At 44.5% G+C, this 22,514-nt stretch overlaps 1 protein-coding gene across 1 annotated transcript in view; it reads left to right on the top strand.

Moving 5' to 3' along the window:
- Positions 1-22,514, top strand: part of CSRNP3 (cysteine and serine rich nuclear protein 3) — a 336,425-nt gene that overhangs the window by 211,706 nt on the left and 102,205 nt on the right. The gene's annotated exons all lie outside the window — the stretch shown is intronic.

The raw sequence follows: 22,514 nt of genomic DNA, 5'->3' as shown, positions 1-22,514 counted from the left end.
TATTGCATAACAAATGCTTGTTTTTAACTTGGGTTGAGCATGTAAGGTTGCCTGCATGGTATTTCTAAAGTGTCAACACGTTTTCTGTCTCTTCTTCACATTCTCTTCTCTAGTGCTTTAAGTTCTATGCCGTCACTAGGGTGCTGCTTTTTTAGGTCTCGCTACCTATCAATGCGCGCATTGAGCGGAGCGAGAATTCAAGTGCTCAAAATGCTCGTGAAACCAAGGGTTTCGTTCGTGCGGTTTTCTTTGAGTTCACGTGAATCACGTGACCAAACAAGCACGCTCATCAGCCTCCCTCCTAATTGCATTTTTTCACGGCCGCACAGCACATCAAAGGGCTTCTCCCAGCGTGTGCTGTGCGGCTTCTCCTCCCCTAATTATTCATGGCTGGCCGCTGGCCGGCCGTACTTTCAGTTTCCCTGCCGCTCTTGTCTATAATAATCCCTGCCATGGTTTCCCTTCTCTTTCATACTCTTCCCCTCGTTTCATATGTCTTCACTTTCAGCAGTAACAATGGTGGCTGCGCAGCTTGCCAAACCGTGAAGCCTGCTTTATGGAGGTTGCAATACAACGTTCCTTCCCATAACCCCTCATCCATCGTCCACGCTTCATAGTTCGTGAAGCACAGCCAAGCAGTCCGGCACCCCACTAATTTATCTCTCACATCAAAGCACCCAGGACCCCCTCCCCCGCTCCTGATCATCTCAGACCCCCACCAACCCCCGTCATCCACATCCTCGCGTTGCAGCTCTCGTCTCGGGCTGCTCGCCCTCTCCTTCGGTCCTTGCAGACCCCCTTACTGTCCGCCACATCCCCTCACCCCGACCACCACAGAACTCCGCCGTTTCTTCATGGACCCTTCAAAACACCAGATGCCATCGCCCTATAACCCTAGGAAACTACCCAGATCCCCCTCTAACTACCCAGACTCAGTCATAACCCTTCCCCTCAGCCCTCGCTCACCCCCGCCAGACCTCCAGCTCACGGCGCCCCCCCTGCAGACTCCTGCAGTATCTTAAAACCCCCCTCCGCGCATGAACCGAGACCCGATGAGGCTCCGCTCCAGCCTGCCCTCTTACATCCGCCTCCTCTCCCCCTCAGCGCTTGGCGCGCTTCAGGCGCTACACAAATTAACCTAGATATCTTCTCAGAACCCATCAGATCGTTTCAGATCCACTCAGCTCCTCCATACTCCCCCTGTCCGCTCTCTTACAGACTCCTCAGGATAAGATGGTGGACCCTCAGGGGATAAAAGCAGACTTGCTCTTTGCTGTGCCAGTCTGTTCCTGCCCTGCCTTGTATTTTAAGGTGCATTCCCATGATTTTGCGTGCAAGTTTGTATGTACAGGCTCACCCAATTGTAAACATGTGAATCATTTTAATATTTGGCCTGTTCATCCCTCAGTGTGTGCCTCGCGAAAGACAGGAATTGTGGAAAGGTCAGGTTCAATAGAGGGGCACAGTTCTCATACTTCCATCTGGACTCTAGGCCCCTCAGTCTCTCCATGGTACAGACAGGCCACCACAGCGGACACTCAGGGAAATGCCTGCATTTTAAATCCATTTCAAGATCTGAGGTGCCGGTTCCTGGAGCTGCAAAAGGTCAGGAGAGGGAAGCGAGTATGAAGAGCGTGCCCCTCCCCCGAACTCTCCATTTTCCTCCTCAACCAATCCAGCTCTCAGCTGGGGATGCTATTACAAATGACAATTTACCAGTGAGCATAAATGCATCACACCACACTGACCCAGCACGATATCAAAAGCGGTATTAAGTAGGATTGCGCGGCTGGGGGCGGAGACCGGGGCATGCTTTTGAACTCTTACTTCCTGAGTCCATCAAAAAGCTCTGTATGATGTCTACCTAAAGCCATCGTCACCTAAAGATGAATATGTGAAAGACAGACAGCTCAAAGCTGTCCAACAACCACAGACTCCCCTGCCCCTCCCACAGTCAACAAATACCAAAGCACCACAATGGAGAGTAACATCGAGGTTGCGTGGCTCAAATACACAATCTGCATTGCATAAGAGTGCACACATTGCACAATTCTGCATGCTTTTCTGGAGGGATAAACCCTCCTCCAAAAACAGGCGCGTAGACAAGATGCGGGCATGCACCTTTTAGCTGACAAACACAAATGTTATCATTCTGGGCTTAATTGAAAGTGTATTTTCTTTTAGTAGATGACAGTGCGTTAATGTGTACAAGCATTGGCAAAGTCAAGATGCCTCGCCTAAGCGATATTGTATGGCAGCACTGGTTACTGTGCATCAAGGCTGAAAGTAAAAAACAACAGACCTATGACTCAGTCAATGGTTGGCCGCATCATGGCAATTTTTGTCTTTTATTTAATTAGCATTTTTTTCTGGTGAAACAGGTTAGATACAAGTCCAAGAGTATCATAGAGCTATGCAAAGCGCAGTATTACGAAAGCTTGCTCTGTGACGTCATGCACAATTCGATTTTAGATGGTTCATATTTACATAATCAATATGATCCATACAGGCGCCAAGGACGTAAACCACGCGGTAGAAGGACGCGTGATTTATACCTGTCACTTGAACCACATCACTCTAATACACCACCACATCACTCAGCACCATAACAGCATCACTCAGCACCACAACAGCATCACTCAGCACCACAACAGCACTGTCCTTGCTGGCTAACAACAAGCATTCCCATAGCCAATAGGACTCGCATAAGGAAAGTGTAAGCTATTGGCTTTGTAAAAACAATGCTGTTAATTTATATATTTTCAATGCCAACACATATTAAAAAAATAATTGTCATTTACAATACCAATAGCTCACACTTTCCTAATGCGAGACCTATTGGCAACACCAGTGCTTGTAATACAACGGTTGTAACCGACGTAAATATTTTAACGGGTGGTAAAATGGGAAACTACTGAAAAATACACATTTAATACCCTCATGAGAAGTTCTGGGTAGTTGGGGAAGCTCACAACTGAGATTTGACACTTGGTCTTGGCACAGTGTTGGAGCCTTGCTTGCGTGGGAGATACATTCCCACCGAAGCCTTTGCATTTTTCCACTGAAAAAAATACATATTTACGGAGCATGCTCTAAACATGGTTTTCAAATATAATCATTCTTGAGCAATGATCCTGGAGCCGAGACGGGGGTCTGCATAATTGCTCCGTGGCCTGGCTTGTATCTGTATGATCTTTCTATCCTGTCATTGTGCAGATGCCAGTGTCATAAAGAACTGATGAAGTCAGTATTATTTTAAGTAGAGTGATGATCCTGATTGAAATTCGCATTCTCTTGTCATCAATTAGAGCTGTGTGCGCGCAGCGCCAGCGGTTCATTAGAAGTTGGCCCTATTAAAATATTCTGATGGCACCAGAGTTGAAATTTACCAAACGTAATGTGTGACCTTCACAGCTATTCTGTCTTATACTCTTATACTACTCCACATCCCAGGAAGGTGTAAATATATTTATCAGTAGAATTCGCTTGCCTGTAACTGTGTACCCTCATGTAAAAAAAACATTTGCTCCGCGCAAACCAGTTGGTCATTCTGTCTTTGTTGCGGTATACAACCATCATGATTGTATAGGACAACAACTTTAACCATGGTACAACCATCATACAACCCTAGACAGGCTAACATGCACATTGTATAGTCATCACGCAATCATTGTGTTAACTAAGCGTATCCAACATACATCCTTGTGCAGTCATCACAAAAACATCAGTCTTGGAGTGCACAATCATTTAAAAATACTAGCGTGGACAACCTACGCCATAGTTCAAGCATCATACAAGCCTAGCTGCAACAACATGCTGACCTCTCATCGGTCGATTTACAATCATGTTTGGGTCTATTTCAATTTAGGTTTTTGAAAGTAAAGTGGCGCATTTCAGCTATACGTGTGGTAATCTCCAAGAGAGCTAGAACTCCTCCTTTCGCCCCCAGGGAGATCTCTTGGTCTTTGTCTTTGCTCAATCCTGCTTTCCTTCACTTTGACTGTTTTTCGGTTAATGTGAGCTCTATATGTATGGAGACTTTGAATTGTTAGAGGCAGGTTTTATTTGGATATTTTTTTTTATCATGGCCTTAGAAATGTTTTCACATTCACTTTTTTGAAATCATTAGTGTGATGTATCCCAGACGAATTAGCACCCTTGAAAAACCATCTAACCAAGCAAGGTAGAAAAAAAGCCCCCTGGTTCAATGACGACCTTAAGAAATCCAAAAAGATCTGCCGCACCCTCGAGAAAGTCTGGCGAAAAAACCCAACAACTGACAACATGACCACCTTCAAGAACGCCACCCACAAACACCACCAGCTGATCCGATCCACCAAGAAATCAGCATTTAAGGATCGACTCGACAACAACGCACACAAAAGCAAGGAACTATTCAGCATCGTTAAAGAATTTACCAACCCCACCGCCGACACCAACGACATCACTCCATCTCAAGACCTCTGCGACTCTCTAGCCTCGTTCTTCCACAACAAAATCGCTGACATACATAACCGCTTTGGCGACCAGTCCACCCCCCTCACCTCCAAACCAAAGCCCCCCTCCGACATCCTTTGCGCCTGGAACCCAATCAGCACTGAAGATACCATCCGCTTGATGAACACCATCCACTCCGGATCGCCAACCGACCCATGTCCCCACCACATCTTCAACAAAGCAGACTCCATCATCGCACCCCATCTCCGAGATGTCATCAACTGCTCCCTCAACACTGCTACCTTCCCGAAAAGCAGGAAACATGCCGAACTCAGCGCTCTCCTGAAGAAGCGCTTCTCCTGAGGCGGAAGCCGGGAGCCACGAATCTTAAACTTTTTAAACTTGCTTCAATTGCACTGTATGTTGATTTTAATAACATTGTGTGTCTCACCTTGCTGAGTGACTACTCCTTTGCTGTTCTGGGTCTGGGGGCTCACATCGCGCAGCAGTTCCAGCGCTGTCGCGGGGAGGGCCGCCATCACCCACGAGACGCTAGGCCACGCCCCCAACACCTAGCCACGCCCCTCCTTTCTCCCTCCCATAAGAATGCTCACTAATCGGAAGCGCAGCGGACGAGCGCAGTCGGCGCGCCGTCAGCGCGCCGAAGGCGTGCCTAAGGCAAGCCCGTCTGCGCCCGTCCGCGACCTGGCCGCGACGAGCGTGGGGCACTCTGCTCAAATCCTCGCGAGCTCGGGTGCATCCCCCCCACTATACTCCCGGGAGACTCTGCTCAACCTGGGTGAATACGCGCATGAGGGTTACCTCTCTTTCGCAGATACTGCTCTTCCATTGAAAGACTTTGTAATCAGGGGTCTGCTATCGTGCGGACTTCTGAATGTCAGATCACTGCCTAAGCAGGCCGAAGAAATCCAACTACTGGTGGAAACCCATCAGTTAGACGCCCTGTTCCTCACTGAGACTTGGACTCACCTTGACTGCGAAATCGAACTTGGCTGCGCTTGCCCGCAGGACTACAAAATTCTACACCTGCCCAGACCGAAAGGCCGAGGCGGTGGGGTGGGAGTTATCTATAGAGCCTCCTGGCATATCAACGTTCTAGAGTTGGACTCGGTTGTTGGGACTGAGCTCCTTGGCCTCTCTATTGACAGTCACACAGGGGCTATTTTCACGGTGATAATCTGTTATCGACCTCCTGGGGCCTTTAGCTCTTTGCACCAACAATCCCTACTCAATACTCTCACTAACATGGCGACTTCTCACAACAAGTTGATTATTTTAGGCGATTTTAACCTTTGGCCGAATGGCACCTTAGACACTGGTCTGCACAATCTTTCGCTCTCTTGTGAAAGTGTGGGGCTCCAGCAATTAGTCAGGGAATCCACTCACAGAGCAGGGCACCGACTTGACCTTATCTTTTCGGTCCCACAGCTAGCAATCCTAGATGAAATCTTGCCCATGGGTTGGACTGACCACTCCCTTCTCAAATTCCATATTAACAATAAGGGGGTCAGAACGCCGACACTCGGCACCACCTCCGAATTCATGTATAGAGACTGGCGAGCCCTTGAAAGGCTGAGAAGTACAGATGCTGTGTTCCAGGTGGATGACAGTTTCTCCCCGGACTGTCCAGTCGACGACAACTATGAGGCGTTATGTCTCAGGATAACCATGAAAGTGGACTCTCTTGCTCCACTGGAAAAACGCAAGCATAAGGGCAGAGTGTCGTCTCCTTGGTATAATGATTCCTTAAAGGCTCTAAAACTTGCCTGTAAACAGGTGGAAAGGAAATGGAGGCAAGGTTACTCCGATGCCAATAAGCTATTCTGGAAAACTAAACTCTCCGAATATAAATCCTTGATCCAGAAATCTAAATCTGATTATTTTTGCTCCACAATATGTACAGCCGCCAACAGCTCCAAAAGCATTTTTCAGATTTTAAACAGCCTTACCCACCCTGACTGCTCAACAAAATTGACTCTTCCCACACAGGCCCTCTGTGACCTTGCACTGTTTTTTAACGAGAAAATAGCAGCCATTATTCGTAACCCGAGCACCTCCCCAACATTGGTTGGCCCCCCTTGCTCTGGGGAAGGTACTATAGACATCGGAGTTGAGAATCCAGGGTGGCAGCTTGCGGATTGTCTGCTGGAGCTCCCCCCTATCATTGAGGCAGACTTTGATAGACTGGCTCGCGATATTTCATCTGGATCTCCTTTGGACCCCATCCCCCACAAAATCTGGAAGGCCTCTGGAGAGGAACTCTTTCCCACTCTCTGCAGGATCTGCAACCAATCTCTGGGTAGCGGCTCAGTTCCTGCTTCTTGGAAGCAGGCTCTTGTTTCACCATTGCTAAAAAAAAACCTCCCTAAATCCTGAGTGTCTGCAGAATTACAGACCCATCTCCCTGCTTCCATTCCCTGCAAAAATTGCTGAGCGTTGGGTGAGCTCATGTCTCTCCAAACATTTGGAGCAGTACCATTTCTTGGACGAAATACAATTTGGTTTTCGCCCAGCCCATGGTACCGAAACAGCCCTACTCACCGCCATGGAGGACCTTCGAATGCGTGCAGACAGGGGCCAGGCAGTAGCTTTGATTCTGCTGGACCTGTCTGCCGCATTCGATACGGTTAATCATGGGACTCTGCTGGAGAGACTGAGAGAGGCCGGGGTGGGTGGCACTGCTCTGCACTGGTTTCGCTCCTTCCTCCGGGATAGGAAGCAGGCTGTGTCCCTTCCTCCGTTTCAATCGGCTTTCTCCCCGGTGTCTCACGGGGTGCCTCAAGGCTCATCCATTAGCCCGATTTTATTTAACGTATATCTCAAACCACTGATCATGTTAATAAAGTCACATAGGCTAGAGGCGATCAATTACGCTGACGACACTCAACTCGTCCTCTCTTGGGAGGGTGAGGAATCGATCCCTTTGGAATCCTTTCATGACTGTCTACGAGACACAGCTGACTGGCTACATAACAACTCACTTCAGTTTAACACCTCCAAAACCGAGGTTCTGTGCTGGTAGTCGGATCCCTCGCCCTTTCCCGGTGGATTTTTGGCCCCCTGAATTCTCGGAAAAACCCCAACCGGTCATCACTGTCCGTAATCTGGGTGTTATGATGGACAATAAACTCAGCATGGAGGCCCAGGTTGCGAAAACAGTATCCACCTGCTCGGCCCTCATTCGCTCCCTACGTAAGATCCTGCCACTACTTCCCTTACAGGCCCGGGCTTTAATAGTCAGTTGTACTATTCATTAGTCGCCTCGACTATTACAATGCGTTGCTACTCGAGTCTCCAGCTATGCTGTTAGACAGACTCCAAAGAGTACAATCTGCCGCTGCTAAATTAGCCCTTGGTTGGCCTAGGAGATCATCTGCCACAGCGGCAATGGCCGAACTACATTGGCTCCCATTGAAACAGCGAGTGGCCTTCGAAGCCCTTTGTCTGATTTTCAAAGCCCTGCAGGGACTCGGGCCCCGCTCTCTACAAGTCATGTTCACCTGGTTCACCCCAACTAGAGCCCTTCGCTCTACAACGGCATGCCTTGTAAAAGTACAGAGATTCAAAAAAGTTAGGACCGGAGGTAGATCCTTTAGAGTCGCGGCTGCTAAACTTTGGAACAGCCTGCCCCTAGACATTCGTCAAACGAAAGAACTCCTCCCTTTCAGGAAACGGGTCAAAACCTGGCTATTCCCTAAATGTTAACTTCCTGGCCACTTCTTTTCCGCACCCGTGTTTTCCCCTCTCTGGAGATATCTCAGCGCCAGGATGCCTGCAAGGCGACAGCCGCGCTATACAAATGTTTTAAATAAATAAATAAATAATAAATAAATAAAATAAGAAACCCACAGCAGACCCCACCGAACCTAAGAACTACCGCCCCATTTCGCTCCTCCTATTCCCTGCCAAAGTCATTGAGAAAACCGTCAACAATCAGCTCGCCGCCTTCCTCGAATCGAACGGCTCCCTCGACCCATCACAGTCCGGCTTCCGAGCCAAACACAGCACCGAGACCGCCCTCAGCGCAGCCACAGACGACATTCGAACACTACTTGACAACGGAGAAACAGCTGCCCTCATCCTACTGGACCTCTCCGCAGCCTTCGACACAGTCTGCCATAGCACCCTGATACAACGCCTCAGCAACGTCGGGATACAAGGAAAAGCACTGGACTGGATCATCTCATTCCTCGCCGGAAGAACCCAGAAAGTCCGCCTCCCCCCTTTCAGATCAGAGGCCACTGAAGTCATCTGCGGCGTACCACAAGGATCTTCACTCAGTCCCACCCTCTTCAACGTATACATGAGTCCCCTCGCATCCATCGCGCGCCAACACAACCTCAACATCATCTCCTACGCAGACGACACCCAGCTGATCCTCTCCCTCACCAAAGACCCAAACACCGCCAAAACCAACCTACACGAAGGGATGCAAGAAGTAGCAGAGTGGATGAAGAACAGCCGTTTAAAACTGAATTCAGACAAAACGGAAGTCCTCATCTTAGGATCATCCCCCTCCGCTTGGGACGACTCATGGTGGCCACCGGCCCTGGGCATCGCACCCAAACCAACGGACCACGCACGTAACCTGGGCTTCATCCTGGACTCCTCCCTCTCGATGACCAGACAAGTCAACGCCTTCTCATCATCATGCTTTAACATCCTACGTATGCTCAAAAAAATCTTCCGCTGGATCCCCACCGAAACAAGAAAGACGGTCACCCAAGCACTTGTCACAAGCTGACTGGACTACGGAAACACCCTTTACGCCACGCCGGAACAACAGCCACATTACAGAAAAAACTCCAACGCATTCAGAACGCCTCAGCCAGACTTATCCTAGACATCCCCCGCCAAGCTCACATATCCGGTCACCTGAAAGACCTCCACTGGCTCCCCGTCAACAAGAGAATAACGTTCCGTCTACTCACCCACGCACACAAAGCCCTCTACGACCTAGGACCCAAATACCTCAACACGCGCCTGACCTTCTACACCCCCACCCGCCAACTACGATCGTCCAATCAAGCCCTCGCCGCGATTCCACGCATCCAAAGATCCACCATGGGAGGAAGATCCTTCTCCTACTTAGCGGCCAAGACCTGGAACTCTCTCCCCACCCACCTCCGCCTTACACAGAACCACCTCTCCTTCAGAAAACAACTCAAAACTTTGATATTCGATAAGTAACGCTCCCCACCCCCACCCCCACCTCCCTCAAGCGCCTTGAGACCCTCTGGGTGAGTAGTGCGCTATACAAATTCTAACTTGACTTGACTTTTCATGTCACCAATGAAATACGTTTCAAAATAGTATGTTCTACTCCTTTTGTAAGGCTGCATAATAACAAGCACCGTACATTTGTACTTCATAGAGCTCATGCGAACACTCTAGTCTTCATAAAACAAGGGAACACTGGATGACAACACAACACACTAAACCAATATCCGCAGCAAAACTGATTACGATCACCCAACTCAGCTGCTCTTTCGGCCCATCTTTGAAGGAAGCAAGGCTCAATCTGCCATGCGGATATTCAGACCTGAGAACTTTCAAGTTGCACTCAGATTTCAGTAGCAAGCATTTAACCTGATGGACTATGCAGGAGCAACAACCAGACTCTTAAACTTGAGAACTAATTCTAGTCCAAAGTCAAGAGTTTAAATCATAAGGGTATCTTCCTCTGATGAAATTGCCTAGCCAACCATGTACTGAGAATGAGAAAGTCGTGAATTTGGTGCAGGCTGGCGTTTCACTCGTACAGGAAGGTTCCCTGGTGGCCTCGCGCATGGGTCAGAGTAATGAGAAGGCTCTGTGGGGGTCATAGGTCCAGTCATTGGCCCTCCTGTCATTTTGATAGCAGGCTCCTCAAGCTGTCTGCTTCAAGCTGCGGTATCTGGCGGCCATGTTCTCGGCATATTTCTGTAATGGCGTTGATAGGCTACGTTGCCAGCCTCATAATACGAGCGGCCCCACATTCAGCCGAGGAGTCGTATTGTTTCACATTTATTTCAGAGTGCCTTTGACACTCGGAGAATAGCAGAGAACGCAGCGAGCAGTTCTCACACGTCGGCTCCTGCAAGAGCCGTGATTATTTATGTTTATTAACTATTTATTCCAGTTAAACGCGGGTGTAAAACATTTACACTGTTAAAACGCCATTCATGACAAACTTCTGTTACTTTTGTTAACATGCTCTTTAAACCCCTCATTGGATGGAGTATTGGCTAGAAAGAACTCCCGCTTCCTGACAGAGGAGGTATATAGTTTTCTTTCACACCACTTGCGAATAAAGGGAAGCAGCAATAAATAATCCACTGCAGAGTTGGCGTGCTGATAAAATGTTTTATTTTTAAACATTAATTTAACAGTATTCACGGCATCCTGTTTTCTGGAATAATTTTATGAATGGTGTATAGTGTGGCCCGGGTCAGGTTTCTCTTTGCGTCTGGAGCAGAAAGGGGATCCAGCCTTCCACCATTATAGTGTGTGTTTTTTTGTCTTAACTGTTTAACGGAAGTAATACTTAACAAGCAATTGAAACTCAATCAAGTGTGAACTTGTGCAAGACCAGGGATCTGTTTCCAGGCCCCTGTTTATAGGCTCTCACCTATTTAGTATCCGAGACTCCGGAGGCAAGAATCCATTTTCTGAGTAAATAAACATTTTAAAGTTTTTGCCGGTTATTAACATTTAATAACGGATATGTACTGTTTGGGCCAAAGGGGAGCAGCACAGACCACAAACACGCTCCTTTGTGTGTAAAAGGCAGCTTTATTGGCAATAAGTGCACATCACAAAATACCTTACAAAACTAACCTCACTATATTTTTTCACCTACTTTCACTTACCCCCACCCCCTTTACATCCTTTACTTGCAACTGTTTAACTCCTACTCTGTACTTTAATGTTCACATTTAAACTCCTGTAATATTTAACCTACTTATATTAACATTGAAATATTTAAGTATACCACTTCTTAACTTCTAATGTGTAGCTTCCTCCCATTTCCTGCCACCTCCTCCCCCTTTTCCTACTTCACCTCTGTTCACAACCCTAATCTTAACCAGTAACCATGTCAAAAATGGCTGTCAACCCAATTGCACCTGCTGCAAGTGACAACCATGTACAATTATCCCTCCTTGTGCATCTGTGCTCAACCAAAGCAACCTGCGATTACTGTATATGCCCTAGGCCTAAATACTAGGGAGGGTGGAAAGGAAAAACCATTCCTTCACAAAAACTGGCCACTGTGTCACCATTTTGGGAAGGTGTAAATCGGCTGTTATATATTTGGGCTACAAGCCCAAACGGTTATAGCCCAAAAAGACCCCATATGAGGCATGGGCTGCACCACTGGCCCAACTACCCCAGGGAGGCACACCTCCATGCGATCGACTGCCCCCCCCAAAGCCCCATGAGGCCAAAGGGGAGCAGCATAGAGCACAAACATGCTCCTTTTTCTGAAAAAGACTGCTTTATTGAAGACAGAAACACATCACAAAATACTTTAGGCCTTTTGCCTTACAAAACTAAACCTCACTATACATTTATACTATATATTTGGGCAACAAACCCAAACGGTTATAGCCCAAAAAGATCCCATATGAGCCCAAGCTGCACCGCTGGCCCAAAACCCCCGGGGAGCACAACTCCCTGTGGTCGGATGCCCACCAAAGCCCAATTCTCACTGTTAGTTCTATGTTTTGCTAAAACATGTCTCTTGCAAGTTGCAAGTTACGTAGCTACAGGTGGGTGAGACAGTAAATTAACAGGGAGAGCTGAGCCAAGGGTCTGGCTCGAACCATAGAACCTGTGTATGAGCTGACCCTTGAACAGGTATGCTATGTAAATCTTATAACAAACATTGTGTAAAATATGGTAAAGACTCTTTAAATAAAAAAAGTTGATTACTTTAACGTGCAAGCTTTGAACCTAATGTGTAACCTTATAGCACTGCACTGAGAAGTACTTTTGCAAGGTCAACAGCTTTAGCCGTAATGCCGCATCCAGGGTACAGGAAAGGATGCAGGGAGAAGCCACATAAAAGCTAGGCTTATTATGGACTCAAGGTTCCAAGAGGACCTCGAGCAGGGCCAGGCTTCAGGCTTGCTCCTGGCTTGAGCTTTCAGTAACTAGCCTGCCTCTGCTACAAGTGGATGTCTCTACAAAGAGCCATGATGCGAAGTACAGTGATTCATCCAGCGAATTTTCTCCACTGGGTAGCAGGGGTTCTCTAGTCACACTGGCGTGGGTGAGTGGCTTGCAGGTTACAGGATGTTCTTCTCCTGAGGGACAAGGGGAGGGCTGTTTCCGAACCACATTGGTAAGGGGGTAATGTAGTTGGTGTAGCTTATCCTCCTGGTTTTGTTACTTCAGAGCAGTGGTAGGCTATTGCGTCCTACCAGCTTCCATGGTCTGAATGTCAAGTAAATAGTGGATTTTGTTGTAGATAATATTGAAATTGTTTAAATTCTTAAATTTTGACACTGTGAATAAAACATTACAGTGACTGTGTGGGTAAGTTCCAAATCCTCAGCCTTAAGGAGACTTGGGCCGTTCACTCGATTCAAGTGAATGGCTTTAAAACTTACCACGTCCTGGCTGTCCCATTGAAATTTGGTAGCACAAAAGTAGGTTTATGTATTCCAGTATTACATTATGTGACCTCTATTGATATAACCGTGGTGGCAACTAAAGTGCATTACCAGATTATTACTGTTGATTTTTCATCACAAACCATGTCATCGTTAGTCAGTTTTTATAACAATGTATTTATGTTGGTAATAACCTCTGCCCTCCAACAATTTAACAATGATTTTGCCTGACAAGGTAATGTTATTTGAAAGGAATTGTCAATATTGTGGGGGACATGGGGATTTTAATATCTGCCTGTGTCCCCTGCCATCTAGAAAATATGTAGTCTGATAAATACTGACAACAATGATATATCATACTTTTCACACAATTGTTATGGTGATACATTAAATGAGTTACTGTTTAAATATGGTCTGGCCTTTGGTAATACACTATGTAACCTGTCTGTTCCTTTTAGTAGCACTTTTAATGGTAGAGGGGAAAACAGCTTGATAGACTATGTTATTTTCTAATCGATAATCTACATTGGTTTCTAAATTTACTACATCTAGCATCTCGATAAGTGACCACTTCCCCCAGAGCATGGAACTGAACATCAATCTTTTCAACAATCATATCGGAAGACACAGGCCCCCAGCTGCTGATAATATTGAAATTTCCTCTTTATATAGTTATGCATGGTGATAGTCCAAGGTAGACCCCAGCAAAACTTTTAGAACGGTTAAATAATACACAGAGGGAAGCATTTGTGTTTTGCTTAGATAATACATTTGGGGGCAAAAGAAGTCATTGATGCATTCTCGATAACAACACAAGATATCAAGGAAGTGCTACCTGCCTATTGGAAGTGACCGGTGCTTGAGAAAAGGGGTTGGTTTGATTCAACATGTACCAATGCCCATAAGAGACTAAAAGCTGCCTTACATAAATCACCTAGAAATATACAAGATGTTCAGGCTTGCAGACAGGTTTATAAGCTAGCCTTAAAGCGTCTGAAGTATGGTGTGAGAGATAATGCATGGGAGACCTTGCACGAAGCAAACCTCAAGACAACACGCCCTTCTGGCGTGTAATTAACTTCCCTTTTTTGAGAGAGGTAGATGGCCCTCGCTTGGAGATTGCCATCAGTGGAGCTGAATGGGTGGCTCATTTTTCCAGGATGTGGATTTTCCTCACTCGCACTCGCCAACTTGACTGAGGGGAGCGCGAACGAGGAAAAAATGCCACTAACTGAGTGAAGTTCACCGCCCAGGCTTAATCTACATCAGTGGCCTACGCCAGAGCCTCGGCGCCATCACTGATGGCACCCTCAAGATAAGCCTTAAATTACACAGATACTGCAGTGAGAACTAGATACAGATAGATAGGTGTTAAATAAAAATTGTGATATGTGGAACAACAAGGTTAATGGACCATGGCAAACTAGGGGACCAAACAAAACATTTGTACCTGGTTGACAGCAAAGTGGAAAGATTAAACTACTTCTCTTATTGTGGCATGTTGTTTTCTATACGCCTGAATTGAAATGATCAGAACAAGAGAAAAAGCATAGCCAGCAACCATGGGAATAACTGCATTCTTCAACAAGTGTGACACAATACCCAGTAAACCTCTCCCAGCCATCTTCTTGGCCAAGGTGAACCCCATTATTTTCTGCTTAGCTGAAAAACGGGCATCAGAAGGCCACCCAAAACAGGATACCTCCCGAGGCAAACCAGTAAGAAGACATTCCCTCTTCCGCAGGCACTCCCCTCCCTGTTACTGGAAGAAGAATGCTCCTTTCCGAATTCTAAGTGTAGGTGAATTAAGCATTCCTAAAGTATGCCAGAAAAATTAAGCTTAGCTGAAGCAAATCATCTTTTTGACAAATGCTGAAAATAACACCTATATGCAAAGAAAATCACAAGGAAAGCTTTAAAGTTAGGAATTTAGAATCTAATAGTTAAGGGCCACATGAACAGCATCTTGCCTCAACAAACCAATAACCACACTAAACAAAAAGCCAGTTGGTCTCACCCTATTAACCTATTGGCTTTGACATTAGTTTTCCCCATGGTTAATACTGTGTAGTGCAACCAAACAGAGGTTGCATAAAGTGAGCAGTGTAAGGATACAAATTAGCAAATCAAAAGGCAAGTCGTGGAACAAGAACCAAATGGCAGTGGAAACCAACCAATGGTACGGAATGGGCGGACTGTTAGCCCAATATAGGTTTTGATAAGCCGTAAAAAGGTCTTTCACAATAAGGCAGCCTATAGTGCCATACTGCCTGGTAGGTGAGACTTAAAATGGCTTGGAGGCAGAGATGTCTCCTATGTGGCAAGATGAAGTTCAAAATCTAAACACCGTCTCCTTTGATTAAATATTTTACCTCCACTGCGGGTCCCACTCTACATTTCCAGCACGATAAACACGGACATGATAATTGGTTTGCCCTTGCAAGGGACAACCTACCTACTAAAATAGACTATGGGGAGGGGACATAAGGCAAATTTAATACAAGTATATGCTCTTGCCAAGATAAGATAAGAAGATAAGACCTACAGCACATCTTGTATCACAGGGAGTGAAATGGGATATTAAAAGAAATAATGAGATCATTCCAGATTAGGAGGAACAATGAGATAATATTGCCTACTAAATTATCAGTTCAATTCCATTAAATGGAAAGCGACATCGTACTCGCCAAAGACACAAAAATAAAAGATTTTTCGTGGCACAACCTAACAGATACGACAAATAAGCGTAATCAAGCACATCGCCCAAGAGCGAGACGCCCATGAGTGATTGTACCAGGCGTATCCCTGCAAGAGAGTCAATGTGTGTACCTGGAATTGGATACCTGTTGCAGAGCCAGTGCGATGCCGTAACACCCGAAGCAGTGGACTGTAAAATCCCTCAGGCAACATTTGAAATGAATACTTGCGGAGTATCTCACCTTTTCTTTTTTCACGCACCGCCCCATTTTTGGTTTTGTTCTTTTTCGTCCCTGTCATTCTGTTGTATCCGCCAAACTGATAATACATTTTTTAACTTTTTGTACACTAATGTAAAAAACAGACCAAAGGAAAAAAATCGAGGAAGATAGCATTCCTAATGATTGACCTATCTCTTGAATCGATAAATCACTTGAAACTAGTGTTGGACTTTTAAGAGTCAATATAAGCTAGTCTTTTAAAAACCTTTTTGGACAATTCTGTCCATCATTTCTGTTCGTTTGTCCTTTCTGTGTCTCTTTTGTGGAAGGTCAGTTTTAGCTACACACTCTAGGAATGAATAACATTATACATAAACTGCTATTACTTTTCTGCACATTTTAGTTAATTGTATAGATCTGAGTCGGTGTATGTTTCACGCCTTTTACTGCTAGGCACGATTTATTGAAAATGTGCAGTAGACCGAGCTGATGCTGGTCACATTCTAATTTGCAACGTCTAACTTATACAGGAGCCTTTGCCCATGGTCATATACTTTTACTAGAAGATAAATAACAAAGGTGGAATCCACGTACTTTCTGCATTTGAGGGTGATGCTCTTATTTTGTAACCCTAGCCTTCATTGTGGTGCAAAAAAGTGGTTTTATAACACATTTATCACAGAAATGTTCTCATAACATGAACTGTGTTTCTTAAGTCACACAACTGATGCTATCCTTGTGAATCGTGCACAGTTTACTTTCCCTCCTACCAGCTAATCAGTTTTGAAGCATAATAATGTGGCAGGTTATTATATAATCAGATCATCAAACAAGGGGGCGGTAATGTGTCGCTGCTCTTTGGTTAATGAGCATCCTCTTCATGACAAAACCTGCCTATTCTGATTATATTCTGTGGCCCAACTATTAAGTGCAGATGTCTCCTTCAAAAATATTTATAAATGCATGGAAACCATAAAGTTGAAAGTAGCTTTACCTGTGCTGCATACTGGTGGCCATCCTTGACCTGTCTGCTTTAGGAATAAACTACTTAATCCTTCCATGATTAAAATAAAATATAACCAGGCATAGAAATGTATTGACAATTCGAAATAAAATGTCATCATCATTTATTTTATTTTTTTAAATTTTTATTGTAAACAGGCTGACAGAAAAAGAAAAAAATACATATACATATCCAGGACATAGAAAATATAAGAGAAAATAATTAAATATACACAGCAAATAAATGGGTAATAAGAAGCACTAAGGGTATCATTAAAAACAGCAGAAGATCATATACATACAAATTCATAGAACATCAGGAAAAAGTGGCTAGTACATTTCATGATGAGTCAAATAAAAATAAAGCTTGACAAAATCATATCATGTCAAACAGCAAGTTCCCCAATTTCTTTCAAATTTGACCAATGAGCGTCCACCCCTTGTATTTGCTAGGGCAAGTTCCATGGAGTGTATTTCCATTACTAGAGCCCACCAATCCCAAACAGTGGGTGGGTCCGTGGCTATCCAGGCTCTTGCGACAGTTAGTTTAGCACAAGAGATTAGTATGGTTGCCAAGGAAGATTGTGTGGTTGGGGAAATATTACGATCTAGCAGAATTAAGGAAGCAGTAAACATGGGCAACCCAATCTTCTTAAGTCTGCAAATATCTTGGACCCTATCCCAAAAAGTCTTAAGCTTGGGGCAGGAGAATAGCATGTGTACTAGATTAGCAGCTACTTCAGAGCATTTAGGGCATTTTGTACGATCTGTGAAATCAGGATTAGGGGACCACCTAGAGATTCTTGCAGGAGTGTAATAGAGCATACAAGTTGTTCTAAACTGCTGTAGCCTGAGACTAGAAGATCTAACTAGCTTATTAATATTAGACATAGAGTTCTCTATTTGTTTCATAGTAACATTTAGGCCCAGTTGGGCCCCCCATTTTTCCGTTAGTTTAGACAGGTTGTTTGTTTTGTATTTTACTAGTAGATTATTAGCCCCACTAATAACTGATTTGGTTTTTTTAGAGTATAAACAGGTCCAAATGTCACATTCTGTAATATTTCGAATCTTTTTTTTGTTAATTAGAAAATCGTGAATCTGTAAATATTTATATCTGGCATGTTCCGGTAAATCGTATGTAAATTTAAGCATGTTGAAGTCAGCAAATCCCTGTGGGCCATATAAATCGGCCAGAGTATTAATTCCCTTCTCAGCCCATATGTTATTAATATTGTCGGAGAATACTCTTGGGAGACCAGGATTGCCCCATAGTAGTAGCTTTGGATGAAAAAATGAGGTCCTGCTGTAAGTCAGTATGTTTTTCCATATCTTTACTATATCCCTGGCCGTCTTGAACCTTACCCTCTTGAAATAATTGGGGTCATTTACTCTAAACAAAAACATGTTTGACTCTATGTTTCAGCATAAATTGATGAAAAAATATAGTTCCCTCCTTGTGAAGTAAAGAACGTAGTCGTAAAAAAATGAAGACCAAAAATACAACTTGAAATCTGGAAAATTAAGCCCTCCCTCGTTCGTAGTGTTTTTCAAGTATTTCAATGATCTTCTTGCTTTTTTATAGCCCCAGATAAAACTATTGAAGATGCCATCTAATTGTTGAAAAAAACGGTTATTCAATGCTAGCGGGATCGATCGGAATAAATATAAGAACTTAGGTAATACCTTCATCTTAATAAGATTAATTCTGCCGATGATATTCAGAGGTAACCTATGCCATTTCTTTAAAATTAAAGCCGTGGATTTGATTAGCTCGTTATAATTAATGTGATTTATTTCTTGTATTTTGGCCGTAATTTTGACACCAAGATAGGTAGCTACCTTACGAATCTCCGGAGTAGCCGTAGACGGTGAGTAGTTGGCAATAACCTGCGTCTTCTGTATATTGAGCCTGTAACCAGACACTTTCCCAAATTTAGTAGCCTCTAATTTAATTCCTTTTAAAGCCTGATTTATATCGTGTGTATAAACTGCAATATAATCAGCGTAGGCGGTCAATTTGAGCTCTTTTGAGCCAGAGCTGAAAGGGACAATCAGTTTTTGGGAGTTAAGAGCCATTAAAAAAGGTTCTAAAGAAAGAGCAAATAAAAGAGGTGAGAGAGGGCAGCCCTGGCGCGTGCCACGCAAAATTGGGAAATCTGAGGAAGTTAAACCGTTGTAGCTAGTACAGGCAATGGGGTTATCGTATAAAGCCTGTATGCCCCTCAAAAACTTTCCCCTAAACCCTATTTTGGACAACGCGCTCCAGAGATAGTTCCACCCCACTCGATCAAATGCTTTTTCTGCATTTAATAAGATCATGCCTAGTGGGGTGGATTCTATCTCTGCAACGTCAAAAGCAGTAATAGCCGTGTTTACATGTGAGGTAGTGTCTCTCCCAAAAATAAAGCCATGTTGTTGTGTGTTGACTAGTTGGGGCATAATAGGTGCCAGTCTAAGTGCAAGAATTTTAGCAAAAAGTTTAGCGTCTGTATTAATCAATGAGATTGGTCGATATGACCCCCTCTCTTCCTTTGGTTTATCCTTTTTTAGAAAAAATATTCTTTTCGCCCTATTCCATGACTTAGGTGCGTTTCCGTTCGCCCCTACTGACTGCATAACTTCTAATAATAATAAGTCTAGTTCAGGCAAACAGGCCTTGTATAACTCTAACGGGATGGTATCTTCCCCTGCTGCTTTGCCCCCGGGCAGGGAGTTGATAGCCTGGTGTAGCTCTATCATGGTTAGATCGTCAGACAGAGAGCTCAAGTCTAGCCTATCAGCAGACCACGGTGTATATTTATCAATATAATCCCGTATGAGATCCGAATCTGGTTGATTTTCTAGTGTATATAGAGTTTTATAGAAGCTAGCAAATTGCTCTAACACTTCCTGTGGTTTATTATATATATTGTTATCTGACCCCCGGATGTTGGAAATTAAGGAGCCTGCTCTAGCTTCCGCCACTTTATAGGCCAAAATACGGCCGATTTTGTCCCCCCCCCCTCGTATTGCGCTATTTTATATTTGTGAATGTTGGCACTGTATTTCTGATAAAGATCTTTCTTTGCATCATTTTTTAATTTACTAAGTTTAAGATTAATATCCATACGAGTTGGTAGATTATGTCGAAGTGCTAGGGCTAATTGCTCTTCTTGATTAATTATTTGTGATGTTACCAAAGCTTGACTCTGCTTAAGTTCAGCATTTTGCCTAAACACATAGGCCTGTGTAAAGCCCCTAATACTTGCCTTGCAGGCATCCCATACTATATGACATGAGGCCGAGTTCTTGTTAATGCTGATAAATTCAGCAAGATGGGCTTTCAGCTGCGAGATATAGGATTGATCTGAAATAAGATATCTGGGAAAGGAGAACATTCTAGGAGGTATTGCACTATGTGGTATGGAGAATGATATCATTATGGCATTGTGATCAGAAGAAATACGAGGGCAGAGGGTCATAGAGCAAGTCTTTAATAGATTATCGCTAACTAAGGCCATGTCCAATCTGGAGCATAATTTGTGAGGTGCCGAATAAAATGTCATCATCAACAGTATAAAAACAATTACAAATAAAAGATGTAAAACAGTGGTTCCTAGGCCGATGTGGTTATCACATATGCACAACAGCAATAAATAGTAAATTAAGATCATAATAGGCAAAAGTGCATGACGTCAGACCCCATAAAAGCTCATACTGTCGTGTTGCTTCGTAGCTCTTGCCACTTTATCTAAGCTGCATATAGGAAATATGACACAGCTGCTGTGACTGTTGTTGAGGTGTCGCTGTAACAGATTCTTTGCACTTCTCTTTCCGCCAAACTCAGAGTGCAACAAAGGGGCACTATCCACTTGCTTCTGGCTTTGGCGTACGGGGGCAGAAAAATAGCCAATGTTCATCGGTTTCTACAACAGATTTACAACAAAAACAATAGCGTGTCCCCGGCTTCGCACACTCCCAGGAGGTGTGAAGACTGCAACCGGGAGTGTCCCATATCTAAACTGTAGAAACACTGTACGTGTCGGGCATATACGATCTAGAAATTCCTCGGGTTTATTTGTGGATTTGTGTAGGAGAAAGGATCTGTTTAAACGGCCCATGTGACTTTGGTGCTCCCTGCGAGTACCAATGCTCTCATAATCCCGTTTTTCACCTTGTGCACATCCCGTGGTCAGATAGAGCAGAGTTCTCCCCGAAATGTATCCAGGGCCGGGTCACTCCATGCCTATTTCACAAAGCCCTACCATTTTTTGTTGGAACCGATGTCACTCTTAAAATATCTGTTAGGCTCTCTCTAAAGTGGCACAATGTGCTTGTACTCCAAATACGTATCCAGTATAACGGTGGTCTCAGTGCAGCCAGCTCAGCTATTTTAGGGATACCTAGTGGTAGGCCCCTCCCTAGGACAGTAAGAGCTCTGAGAAAAATATTTTCTGCAACACTCAGGACATGCATTTCGCAATGACCCCATAGGTCAGCTGCCCCCATTGCCTGAGCAATATACATTTCCCCAGCTGGGAAGATTGGCTCCCAAGTCCCTGATTTTGCCCGCTGAATACCTAAATAATCAAACTCCTGCACCCTTTGTAGTGGTTCATTACCTGCTCTGATGACGCCCCACTTCTCGTTGAGTAGGGCATACATTTTATTTTGGTGGTGGTGATTTCAAGACCATACTCTACACAGAACTATTTCCAGCTGTCAACCAAGTTCTGTAGACCCCTCATGGTTATAGCACGCTGGAGTGCGGCGGCAAAGAGAAGCGCAGGGATTGTGTGGCCCGCCCGAGAGGGGGAATCATTGACTCAATTCAACAGGTAACTAACACGGTTGTTGATGTATATAAGAAAAAGTGTGGGTGCTAAAACGCAACCTTGGCGCCCACCTTGCTCAACTCGAAAAGCCTCAGTCAGTTCCCACTCGTGCCAAATCGGACCTTGGCAAAGTTTCCCTCGTGGAGGAGTATAACTATGTGCAATAAGTTAGGAGGGACCCCCATCCCTCAAAGAACCACCCCCAATTTCTCCCTGGGCACCAAATCTGATGTAGCACTGAGATCAATAAATGCTACAAAGAGGTCGTCCCCTCCCAGTTCCACCGTTTTCCATTTGACAAAATTAAATTGGAAGGCCTGATCAACCGCTCTAGTTTAGTGTCTGAAACCTGCCTGCAGATTCAAGAGGGTATAATTTCCCCCACACCACACTAGAAGTCGTTTTAACACCTGTTGGCAAAATACCTTTTGTAAAGTGTCTATAAGACTGATTGAGCGGTAGTTAGAGGGGATGCTGGGATTTCCTTTCTTAAAGATTGGCACAATCTCAGCACCCTTCCATGATGCAGGCATAAAAGTTATAACTGTAAATCTTTTTTGCACAAAATAGATAATTACACTTCAGTGGTTTATTATGAATAAGCAGAACTCTTTTTGCAAAATGCAGGTCACCACTTTGAATTCATTCTCCTGTCTCAGCTTCACAACTCACAAAAGTCAACAAAATTAAACACTAAACCCTAGTAATAGTTACACAGCACC

Source organism: Lissotriton vulgaris, chromosome 2_1, assembly GCF_964263255.1.
Source record: "Lissotriton vulgaris chromosome 2_1, aLisVul1.2, whole genome shotgun sequence".
Classification (NCBI taxonomy): Eukaryota; Metazoa; Chordata; class Amphibia; order Caudata; family Salamandridae; genus Lissotriton; species Lissotriton vulgaris.
Note: the sequence above shows the minus strand (reverse complement) of the source record. Positions and strands in the feature narration are given on the sequence as shown.